The sequence below is a fragment of the Prunus avium genome, chromosome 6 (assembly GCF_965620075.1).
Source record: "Prunus avium chromosome 6, drPruAviu1.hap1.1, whole genome shotgun sequence".
In the NCBI taxonomy this organism is placed as follows: domain Eukaryota; kingdom Viridiplantae; phylum Streptophyta; class Magnoliopsida; order Rosales; family Rosaceae; genus Prunus; species Prunus avium.
In genome coordinates, this window is record NC_142289.1 from 21,759,128 (window position 1) to 21,772,235 (window position 13,108).

The 13,108-nt window shown below is 39.8% G+C and overlaps 1 non-coding gene across 1 annotated transcript; it reads right to left on the reverse strand.

Moving 5' to 3' along the window:
- Window positions 1-915: 915 nt before the first annotated feature.
- On the reverse strand, window positions 916-1,022 carry LOC148293819 (small nucleolar RNA R71). The gene has a single exon (XR_015836886.1). It is a non-coding gene; the product is annotated as a small nucleolar RNA R71 (small nucleolar RNA).
- Between the last annotated feature and the right edge of the window lie 12,086 nt (window positions 1,023-13,108).

The window sequence follows — 13,108 nt, forward strand, 5'->3', positions numbered from 1 at the left end:
AGACCTTGCCAATTGTTAGTTAGTTTGTTTCTTTGTTTTCAGTTTTTCCATCATTCTAAGTAGTTTAACTTGCAACCAAGTTACCATTCTCCGTGGGATCGACCTCGTATTTCATAAGCTATACTATAAATGGTTCGTGCACTTGCGAGAATTGAAGTTGCTATTTTTAATAACTCATTTTAGTTGTTAGGAATAGGCTCAACAAGTTTTTGGCGCCGTTGCCGGGGAACCGGTAACGATGGTGCTATAGTTAGATTACTTTGAGTGTTTTTGTTTTTGTTTTCGTTGGTTGTTATTTCTGTATTCTGTTTTTCTTTTTAGTTGTTATCTCCATTTGAAGGCACTAATTGATTTCTTGTGTGTGCATATATGTCCGAATCTGATTCTGAGCCAATTTCACCAGGAACTTTTGCTGTACGTGTTGGTTTGAGGAGGAATTATAGTTCTTTAAGTGCTGAATCTGAGAGCTACGAATCTGAAGGTTCAAGCAAGATGGCAGAGATTCCAAACAACAACAGTAATGATGAAGGAGGTGGTGCGCTTGTTGTCCAACCTAGGAAACCTCTGCGTGAATTTTCCATCCCCAAAGTCACTGATCAACCTTCGTGCATCATCTATCCTCAACTCACAATTGACAGGTTTGAGCTTAGAAGTGGTATGATTCATCTTCTTCCAACTTATTATGGTAATACCACTGAGGATCCTTACATGCATGTTAAGCAATTCTTTGAAATATGTGCTACAATCAAAATTCAAGGACTTGATGATGAGCAGATTAAGATGAGGCTATTCCCATTCAGTTTAAAAGATAAGGCTAAGTCATGGTTATACTCTTTGCCTAATGCTTCAATTCGTACTTGGGATGAGCTTTCTAATAAGTTTTTGCAGAAATTCTTTCCAGCTCAAAAGACTAACAAGATTAGAAAGGAAATTCTTGGTTTCACACAAAGAGAAGGAGAAGCTTTTCATGAATGCTGGGAGAGGTACAAGGAGATGATGAGTTCTTGCCCACACCACAATATAGAGAGTTGGATGCAAATGCAATCTTTCTATGAAGGTTTGCTTGATTCCGAAAGGATGATGGTAGATGCAACAAGTGGAGAAGGACTGATGAACAAAACAGCAGATGAGGCTTTTACTCTCTTTGAATCTTTGAGTACCAACTCTCAACAATGGAGCTACAATAAAGGAAGAGGAGCTCCTATGAAAGCTGTGGTCTCTGAGGTAAGTACTAATAATGAGATTAATGCAAAACTTGATGTTATGTGTTCTTTGCTTCAACAGGCAGTGACTGGCCCTCTAGGAAGCAAAGAGGAAGTTCAAGACCAATCTTTTGCAAAGCACATGCTAGAGCAAGCAAATGCCCTTCAAGGAAGGAATCCTCAGAATGATCCTTACTCAAACACGTACAATCCGGGGTGGAGAAATCATCCTAATTTCAGGTGGAGCAATAATTCAAATGTGCAACAATCTCAAGGACCTCCCCCAGGATTCCAAATACAACAAAGGCAATTCCAGCAAGCTCCCCAACAAGTGCAAGAGCAAAGGGGTGATCAAATGGGAGAATTGCAAGACATGTTCAAGAAGTTCATGGGGCAACAAATGCAAACCAATCAGAATCTTCAAAATGCAGTGAACAAACTAGAAGTGCAAGTTGGGCAGATTGCATCCTCCATGAGCAATAGAGCATCCGGAACTTTTCCAAGCCAAACGGAGGTGAATCCAAGGCATCATGAGCAAGTTAAAGCAGTGCACATCTTGAGAAGTGGTAAACAAGTTGATAATAAGGTTGGAGATGCCAATGAAGAGCAAGAAGATGGAGAAAATGTGGAGATCATTCAGCCACCACAAGGGCAGCCCACAGGTTCCAGCAAACAGCCCCTCAATTCTCTTGGAAAGAGCACAGGCCCTAAGGTATCATCTAATGCTAATCAAGTTCCAATTTCATCTAATGCTTTTAGGCCTATTGCACCCTTTCCCAGCAGGTTATCAAAGTCAAAGAAAGATCAAGGCTTGGATGAGATAATGGAAATATTCAAGAAAGTGCAAATCAACATCCCATTGCTCAATGCCATTGCTCAGATTCCAAAATATGCAAAATTTTTGAAGGATCTATGCACTAACAAGAGGAGATTCAAAGAGCATGAACAGGTTGCATTAAGTGAAGAGGTTAGTGCAGTCTTACAAAGAAAGCTACCTCCAAAGCTAAAGGATCCAGGTTCGTTTTCTATACCTTGCATTGTTGGTGATTTTAAGTTTCAAAAAGCTTTGCTTGATCTTGGTGCATCCATTAACCTTATGCCATATCATGTTTATGAGAAACTTAACCTTGGTGAGTTGCAAGCCACATCTGTGAGCATTCAATTGGCAGATAGAACTATCAGGTACCCTAGGGGCATTCTAGAAGATGTTTTGGTGAAAGTAGAAGAGCTGATTTTGCCAGCTGATTTCTTGGTGTTGGAAATGGAAGAAGCACCAATTCATGACAATCAGTTACCACTCATTCTTGGTCGTCCATTCATGGCAACTGCCGGTGCAATTATTGATGTGAAGAAGGGTACATTGACTATGAACGTGTTTGATGAGACAATAGCATTCAAAGTGTTTGAAGCCTCCAAGTTTCCAAGTGATGAGCATGAAGTTTTCCAGCTTGATGCAATTGATAATATGGTGAAAGAAGCACTGCCAATGAGTTATTTGGAGCCTATTGAAGCATGCATCACACAAAGCATAAGGAAAGAAGAAGTGGACAGATTAGAGGCTGTGATCTCTCCTTTACTTCTTGAGCTTGTTTGCAGCATGGATAGCTACATAGAAGTGGGAAAGAGGTATGCAAACCAATTTGAATCTTTACCCGCACCTACTAATAAGGTTTTACCTTCTATTGTGCAGGCACCGGAGTTGGAATTAAAGCAATTGCCAACACACCTTAAATATGCTTATTTAGGTGAGAGTGAGACTCTACCTGTTATCATTGCCTCACACCTCGAACCAAATGATGAGAAGAAGCTTTTGAGAGTTCTAAAAGAGCACAAAACTGCGATTGGATGGAGCATTGCAGATATCAAAGGCATAAGCCCAACATTGTGCATGCATAGGATACTATTGGAGGACAATGCAGTGCCTAAGAGGGATGCCCAAAGACGTCTCAATCCAAACATGAAGGAGGTGGTAAGGAAAGAGGTAATGAAGCTTTTAGATGTTGGTATTATTTACCCTATTTCTGACAGTAAATGGGTGAGCCCAATACAAGTTGTCCCCAAGAAATCAGGTATCACAGTGGTGAAGAATGAAGCAAACGAGCTTGTACCAACACGGATGACCACGGGCTGGAGAGTTTGCATTGATTATAGGAAGCTCAACACAGCAACAAGCAAGGATCACTTCCCTCTTCCATTTATTGATCAAATGCTTGAGAGATTGGCTGGCCATAGCCACTATTGCTTCCTTGATGGATATTCAGGTTACAACCAAATCGCCATAGCCCCAGAAGATCAAGAGAAGACAACCTTCACATGTCCCTTTGGTACTTTTGCTTATAGGAGGATGCCTTTTGGTCTTTGCAACGCCCCAGCCACTTTCCAAAGGTGCATGATGAGCATTTTCTCCGACATGGTAGAAAGGTTTATTGAGGTATTCATGGATGACTTCTCTGTCTTTGGTGATTCTTTTGATCAATGTTTGCATAACTTATCTAAGGTGTTGGCTAGATGTGAACAAAATAACCTTGTGCTTAATTGGGAAAAATGTCATTTTATGGTTAACCAAGGCATAGTTCTTGGTCATGTCATCTCTAGTAATGGAATTGAGGTAGATAAAGCTAAGATTGATTTGATTGCTTCTATGCCCTCACCTACTTCTGTCAAAGAAGTACGTTCTTTCCTTGGCCATGCAGGTTTCTATAGGCGTTTCATTAAAGATTTTTCTAAGATTGCAAGGCCTTTGTGCAATCTCCTTGCCAAGGACATGGATTTTGTGTTTGATCAAAACTGTGAGAATGCTTTCAATGCTTTGAAAATGATGCTCACAACTGCCCCAATCATTATGCCACCGGATTGGAGCTTGCCTTTTGAACTGATGTGTGACGCTTCAGATTATGCTGTTGGAGCTGTTTTGGGGCAGCGAGTTGATAAGAAGCCACATGCCATCTACTATGCTAGTAGAACCCTCAACGATGCCCAACTCAACTATTCCACCACAGAGAAGGAGTTATTAGCTGTCATATTTGCTTTAGAGAAGTTCAGATCTTATTTGATTACTAACAAGGTCATTGTTTACACTGATCATGCAGCATTGAAATACTTGTTAGCTAAAAAGGATGCCAAGCCACGCCTCATTAGATGGATCCTCTTGTTGCAAGAGTTTGACTTGGAGATAAAAGATAAGAAAGGAAGTGAGAATGTGGTGGCTGATCACTTGAGTAGATTGGTGCATGTATCTAATGAAGAGGAGGATTCACTGCCATTGCGTGAAAGCTTCCCTGATGAGCAACTCTTCTCTATTTGTGCTTTGAATTCTCTTAATCCATTGCCTTGGTTTGCTGATATTGTTAACTACTTATGCACTAACGAACTCCCTACAGGGTTATCTACATTCCAACGTGACAAGCTTAGGAAGCAAGCAAGATACTACTTTTGGGATGATCCATACCTATTCAAGCATTGTCCGGACCAAGTAATTCGAAGGTGTGTGCCTGAAGGTGATTTTAAGAGCATTCTAGAGTTTTGTCACTCCCATGCATGCGGAGGCCATTTTGGAGCAAAGAAGACTGCCAACAAAGTGCTACAATCAGGTTTCTTTTGGCCTACCCTTTTTAAGGATGCTTATACATTTTGTGCTTCATGTGATAGATGCCAACGGATGGGTAATTTGCATGCTAGAAATCAGATGCCTCTCACTAATATCTTAGTCATTGATATATTTGATGTTTGGGGAATTGATTTCATGGGCCCTTTTCCTACTTCTTATGGATTTGAATATATATTAGTTGCTGTCGATTATGTTTCCAAATGGGTGGAAGCCATTGCCACTAGAACTAATGATGCTAAGATTGTGATCAGTTTTCTCAGAGGAAATATTTTTACAAGGTTTGGCACACCGAGAGCAATCATTAGTGATGGTGGCTCCCATTTTGTTAACCAAGCTTTTGCAGCACTCTTGAAGAAGTATGGAATCAAGCATAAGGTGGCAACACCCTACCATCCTCAAACTAGTGGGCAGGTTGAGATAAGCAATAGGGAGATTAAGCACATACTTGAGAAGACAGTGAACACCACAAGGAAGGATTGGTACATGCGTTTGGAGGATGCATTGTGGGCTTATAGGACAGCTTATAAGACCCCCATAGGTATGTCTCCATATAGACTTGTTTTTGGTAAACCTTGTCACTTACCAGTGGAGCTTGAGCACAGGGCTTATTGGGCGATCAAGGCATTCAATTTTGACATGAAAGCTGCTGGTGAAAAGAGGAGGCTTCAACTCAATGAGTTGGAGGAGTTGCGACATGAGGCGTATGAGAACGCTAAGCTTTATAAGGAGAAAACAAAGCAGTATCATGACAAGAAGATTCTTAGGAAGACGTTTGAGGAAGGGCAGAAGGTTCTCTTATTCAATTCACGCCTTAAGCTCTTCCCAGGTAAGCTTCGTTCTCGGTGGATTGGCCCTTTTGTTATGACTAATGTGTTTGATCATGGCGCAGTGGAGATTCAAAACATTAAGGATGGCAGCACCTTCAAGGTGAACGGACATCGGTTGAAACCTTACTTTGATGCCAACTTTGATGCCAATATTGAGTCTCAGGCACTCAAGGAGCCTCCACCACTCTCTTGAAGCTCACCAAAGTTTGGACGTCCGGCTGAAGACATAAAACTTAGTGCTTCTTGGGAGGCAACCCAAGGTGATGAGGAGAAGATAGAACGTGCAAGAAGCTGCTTGCGTCCTAATCGCTTCAAAGGGGAGTTGTTTTCTGAACTCTAACATTTGGTTATGTCTTTTCCTTATCTTCTTTCCTTTCATTTATGAGGCATTGCTTGTTCTTATACTCTAAACATTGAGGACAATGTTTCATTTAAGTTTGGGGGGAAGGATTCAGTTATGTTGTTTTATTGTCAAATTTTAAAATTTTTAAGTGTGTCTAGTGTCTAATAACGCAGGATTTTGTGTGTTGTTTCGTTATCCTTCCAAACACCTATGATAAGACTTGGATTTAATACTAATATGGTTTTTCAGAAATTGATAGTCATTGTTTAAGGCCTATGTGTGATTCTAAGTGAACTTTGTCTTGCATGCCATCCTTGCACTTATTGAGCACTTTGCCAAGTTAGTCCAATTTCTTGCTACTTGGAGATGTTATGCAATTCTGCTTATTTCATGATCTTGGTTTCATGCTCTAGAACTTATTTGAATATCTCTTGAGACATTCTGTTGCTATACAATGCTTAGGAAGTGATTTAGGCCATGTTTAAATCGTTTGAGCCTTTCTAACCATCCCTCTACATGTATTCATCCCTAGTCAACCCATTTGAGCCTACGTTATGCCTTTCTTTGTGTAAACCATTTCTACCATAATAAATCTCTGTTTCTTATCTTTACCTATTCTTTGAGCAATTAAAGCTATCTTTAAAGGAGAGTCATAAAGATTGCAAGGTTTTTGGAGCAAAAGTGAGTCATTAGTACTGTAACCCAAGTGTTGAAAAGAAATAAGTTTTGGGGTATTGTTAACTAATCAAAAGAGGTAATGAAGTGTGACCAATGTAGTCACGGCCCTAGGGTGTTATAAGGAAAGATCATGGTGATCTAGGGTAAAGAGCCACAAAATTAGGCCAAATAACACATTTGAAGGTGCTGAAATTATGTTGAAAATCTGCTCATGTATGTGTTCCTTGCTTGTTACAAAGTTCAGTAATCTCTCATGCTTTTACCTATGCTTTAGTTGTGCTCAAAATGTTGTTATATCTCCATGTCTCCTCTTTCATTCAACCACTACCCTAAGCCTCATTACAACCCTTGTAAAGTCCTTTTGATCCTTGGTAATGTGTGGTATTACTGTGGAGAGCTGATTTCATAATGAGCTTATGGGGTTCGAAATTCTTGATTGTGCTCTAAGTGTGTGCGCATGTACTTATTTGAGTTGCAGGTGTTGTTCTAATTTGGCATTCACACACTACACTTAAGGATGTCATTGTAAGCTTTGCACACTCTTGAATCATGTGTGGAACTTAGATTGTGATTGTTGTGTTTCTTTGGAACCATATACTTTGGTGATTCTTTGAGGATATTGTTTGGAAGGCTAGCTGCTTATTTTCTGTTTTCTAAGTTGTAGTTTTATTTTGTTTGCTCGAGGACTAGCAAAGTCTAAGTTTGGGGGTATTTGATAAGTTCATAATTTCACACATTTGCATGCCTTCGTTACTTAGTAATTTTGTTTAGTTTCTCTTTATTTCAAGTCACTTACCTATGTTTGTGTGTTCTATAGGTTGAAGCAGCAAGAGACTGCTTTTGAAGCAAAATGGTGCAAAACGTGCAAAAACTGGATATTGAGTTAGAAGTTCATTTCGGACTTATCTTCTTCATCCGAGCTTGGATTGGGCCAATACTTGTGTGGTTGGATCAGAGACATTCTGAACTTCAAAATGGATATCTTAAAGTCATATTTTGATTCAGCCAAACCCAATCCGTGAGCCCATCAAAATACACATCATGCTGACATGAGGATGAGCTGATGGATGCTTGGTCATGGTGAGCTAGGCATGAGCTATTGGTTTCTGATGGATGCTTGATCATGCTGACTTGAAGATGACCTATGGCTGCTGGTGGGATTTATTAGTGCAACAACAAATTCTGATTTTCTAAATACAAGTGTTGTATGCATTAGTCATATTCAATTCAGAATTCCCCTTTCCTTCTCCCTATAAATACCACTTCCATTCCACATCCCAGACACAATTCACTTCATCCATTACTTCCATACACACATTCAGATTCACCACAAAGAGAGAAGAGAGCTAGTTGCAAAGGAGGGAGAGCTGGGAGCTGTCCTGGAAACTACCTTGCTGCCACCAGCTAGTTCTTCTATTCTCTTTATTCTACCTATGTATTTCTTATCTTCTGTATTCATAATTATGTTTAACTAATCCATTTTGTTAGGGCTTAGGATGAAGCCCTAGTCATGAATATTCAATGTTATGGATGATTTCATAGTTAATTGATTTCCTTGCTTTCATTATCAAGTTGTTAATCTCCAGCTTATTATGTGCTTGATGTATGTTTTCTTGGAGTAGCTAACTAGGATTTTATGCATCTAGCACAGGTTGGGAAGGGGTTTAGATTCACCAATTCTACTCTCCTTTCACAAGCAACACATGAATGACCTAAGAATCATTCAAGGGGTTAATAACCATAGGTTGACTAGGACAGATACCATGTTCTAGGACTTGTGTGATTATCATATTCTCAAGGAACTTAATGACTCTTATATGCTTTATTCTAAGTAGATACCATGCTTAGGTTGCATATTAGAGATCACGTGTTGTGTAGATACCATGCACAATTACATGCCTTAGGAGAATCATGCATCCTGCACCTAGATACCATAGGCTTGTATGCGATAATCTATTGTTAATGAAGCTTGAGTCAATTTCTATGCATTCATAACTTGGATAGGAAGACTAGTGGTAGATTCCAAGGCTCTAACACTTCTCAATCATTGTTTCACAACTTGTTCATTGCTGCCATTGTTTACTTCCAGCACTTCCATTTCATTCTCTTGTTTTCATTTAAACAACAAAAACCCCCCATTCGAGTGCGTGTGTGGTGCTAGGATTCTGTCCTAGACCTTGCCAATTGTTAGTTAGTTTGTTTCTTTGTTTTCAGTTTTTCCATCATTCTAAGTAGTTTAACTTGCAACCAAGTTACCATTCTCCGCGGGATCGACCTCGTATTTCATAAGCTATACTATAAATGGTTCGTGCACTTGCGAGAATTGAAGTTGCTATTTTTAATAACTCATTTTAGTTGTTAGGAATAGGCTCAACAATTATGATGTTGCCCAAGTTTTGGGATCAATCCGAAATCAATAGGTTTAAGAAATTGGACAATTTATGTTCAAAGAAAGTTCGTTCCTAATCGGAGTGGTTGGTGTATTCAATTGTTCTAGAGATCGGATTTCACTAAAAATGACTCCTCCCACCATGTTATGATGTTGCCCAAGTTTTGGGCTCGATCCGAAATCAATAGGTGTAAGAAATTGGACATTTCAAGTTCAAAGGCTGTTCGTTTCTAATTGGAGTGGTCGGTGTTTTGGGTAGTTCTAGAGATCGGATTTCACTCAAACTTAACCAAATGACTCCTCCCACCATATTATGATGTTGCCCAAGTTTTGGGCGCGATCCGAAATCAATAGGTGTAAGAAATTGGACAATTCAAGTTCAAATGCAGGTCGTTCCTAATTGGGGTGGTTGGTGTATTGGGTAGTTCTAGAGGTCGAATTTCACTCAAAATTAACAAAATAACTCCTCCCGCCATATTATGATGTTGCCCAAGTTTTGGGCTCGATCCGAAATCAATAGGTGTAAGAAATTGCACAATTCAAGATCAAAGGCAGTTCGTTCCTAATTGGATTGGTTGGTGTATTGGGTAGTTCTAGATATCGCATTTCACCCAAACTTAACCAAATGCCTTCTCCCACCATATTATGATGTTGCATAATTTTTGGGCTCGATCCGAAATCAGTAGGTGTAAGAAAATGGACAATTCAGGTTCGAAGGCAGTTCGTTCCTAATTGGGTGAGTATTGGCTAGTTCTAGAGATCGGATTTCACTCAAACTTCACCAAATGACACCTCCCACCATATTATGATGTTGCCCAAGTTTTGGGCTCGATCCGAAATCAATAGGTGTAAGAAATTGGACAATTCAAGTTCAAAGGCAGTTCGTTCCTAATTGGAGTGGTTGGTGTTTTGGGAAGTTCAAGAGATCGGATTTCACTCAAACTTAACCGAATGACTCCTCCCACCATATTATGATGTTGCCAAAGTTTTGGGCTCGAACCGAAATCAATAGGTGTAAGAAATTGGACAATTCAAGTTCAAAAGCTGTTCGTTCCTAATTGGAGTGGTTGGTGTTTTGGGAAGTTCTAGAGATCGGATTTCACTCAAACTTAACCAAATGACTCCTCCCACCATATTATGATGTTGCCCAAGTTTTGGGATCGAACCGAAATCAATAGGTTTAAGAAATTGGATAATTTATGTTCAAAGGAAGTTCGTTCCTAATCAGAGTGGTTGGTGTATTCCATAGTTCTAGATATCGTATTTCACTCAAAACTAACCAAATGAGTCCTCCCACCTTATTATGATGTTGCCCAAGTCTTGGGCTCGATCCGAAATCAATAGGTGTAAGAAATTGGACAATTCATGTTCAAAGGGAGTTCGTTCCTAATTGGGTGGGTTGGTGTATTGGGTAGTTCTAGAGATCCGATTTCACTCAAACTTAACCAAATGACTCCTCCCACCATATTTTGATGTTGCCCAAGTTTTTGGCTCGATCCGAAATCAATAGGTGTAAGACATTGGACAATTCAAGTTTAAAGGCAGTTCGTATCTAATTGGAGTGGTTGGTGTTTCGGGTAGTTCTAGAGATCGGATTTCACTCAAACTTAACCAAATGACTCCTCCCACCATATTATGCTGTTGCCCAAGTTTTGGGCTCGATCCGAAATCAACAGGTTTATGACATTGGACAATTTATGTTCAAAGGCAGTTCGTTCCTAATCGTAGTGGTTGGTGTATTCAATAGTTCTAGAGATCGGATTTCACGCAAAACTAACCAAATGACTCGTCCCCCCATATTAAGATGTTGCCCAAGTTTTGGGCTCGATCCAAAATCAATAGGTGTAAGAAATTGGACAGTTCAAGTTCAAAGGCAGTTCGTTACAAATTGAAGTGGTTGGTGTATTCCATAGTTCTAGTGATCGGATTTCACTCCAAATTAACCAAATGACTCCTCCCACCATATTATGATGTTGCCCAAGTTTTGGGCTCTATCCGAAATCAATAGGTGTAAGAAATTGGACAATTCAAGTTCAAAGGCATTACGTTCCTAACTGAAGTGGTTGGTATATTCCATAGTTCTAGGGATCGGATTTCACTCAAAATTAACCAAATGACTCCTCCCACCACATTATGATGTTGCCCAAGTTTGTGGGTCGATCCGAAATCAATATGTGTAAGAAATTGGACAATTTATGTTCAAAGGCAGTTCGTTCCTAATGGGAGTGGTTGGTGTATTCCATAGTTCTAGAGATCGGATTTCACTCAAAACTAACAAAATGACTCCTCCCACCATATTATGTTGTTGCCCAAGTTTTGGGCTCGATCAGAAATCAATAGGTTTAAGAAATTGGACAATTTATGTTCAAAGGCAGTTCATTCCTAGTCGGAGTGGTTGGTGTATTCCATAGTTTTAGAGATCGGATTTCCCTCAAAACTAACCGAATGACTCCTTCCACCATATTATGATGTTGCCCAAGTTTTGGGCTCGATCCGAAATCAATTGGTGTAAGAAGTTGGACAATTCAAGTTCAAAGGCAGTTCGTTCCTAATTGGAACGGTTGGTGTTTTGGGTAGTTCTAGAGATTGGATTTCACTCAAAGTTCCAAATGACTCCTCCGAGCATATTATGATGTTGCCCAAGTTTTGGGCTCGATCCGAAATCAATAGGTGTAAGAAATTGGACAATTCAATTTCAAAGGCAGTTCGTTCCTAATTGGAGTGGTTGGTGTACTGGGTAGTTCTAGAGATCGGATTTCACTCAAACGTAACCAAATGACTCCTCCCACAATATTATGATGTTGCCCAAGTTTTAGGCTCGATCCGAAATCAATAGGTGTAAGTCATTGGACAATTCAAGTTCAAAGGCAGTTCGTTCCTAATTGGAGTGGTTGGTGTTTTGGGTAGTTCTAGAGATCGGATTTTACTCAAAGTTAACCAAATGACTCATCCCAATATATTATGATGTTGCCCAAGTTTTGGGCTTGATCCGAAATCAATAGGGGTAAGAAATTGGACAATTCAAGTTCAAAGGCAGTTCGTTCCTAGTTGGGGTGGTTGGTGTATTGGGTAGTTCTAGAGATCGTATTTCACTCAAAATTACCACATGAATCCTCCCACCATATTATGATGTTGCCCAAGTTTTGGGGTCGATCCGAAATCAATAGGTGTAAGAAATTGGACAATTCAAGTTCAAAGGCAGTTCGTTCCTAATTGTTGTGGTTGGTGTTTTGGGTAGTTCTAGAGATCGGATTTCACTCAAACTTAACCAAATGACACCTCCCACCATATTACGACGTTGCCCTAGTTTTGGGGTCGATCCAAAATCAATAGGTGTAAGAAATTGGACAATTCAAGATCAAAGGCAGTTCGTTCCTAACTGGAGTGGTTGTTGTTTTGGGTATTTCTACATATTGGATTTCACTCAAACTTAACCAAATGACTACTCCCACTATATTATGATGTTGCCCAAGTTTTGGGCTTTATCCGAAATCAATAGGTGTAAAGATTGCACAATTCATGTTCTAAGGAAATTCGTTCCTAATTGGGATGGTTGGTTATCGGGTAGTTCTGGAGATCGGATTTCACTCAAACGTAACCAAATGACTCCTCCCACCATATTATGATGTTGCCCAAGTTTTGGGCTCTATCCGAAATCAATAGGTGTAAGAAATTGGACAATTCAAGTTCAAAGGCAGTCGTTCGTTCCTAATTGGGTGGGTTGGTGTATTGGGTAGTTCTGGAGATCTGATTTCACTCGAACTTAACCAAATGACTCCTCCCACCATATTATGATGTTGCCCAAGTTTTGGGCTCGCTCCGAAATCAATAGGTGTAAGAAATTGGAGAATTTATGTTCAAAGGCAGTTCGTTCCTAATCGGGGTGGTTGGTGTATTCCATAGTTCTAGAGATCGGATTTCACTCAAAACTAACAAAATGACTCCTCCCACCACATTATGATGTTTCCCCAGCGTTGGGCTCGATCCGATATCAATAGGTGTAAGAAATTGGACAATTCAAGTTCAAAGGCAGTTCGTTCCTAACTGGAGTGGTTGGTGTAT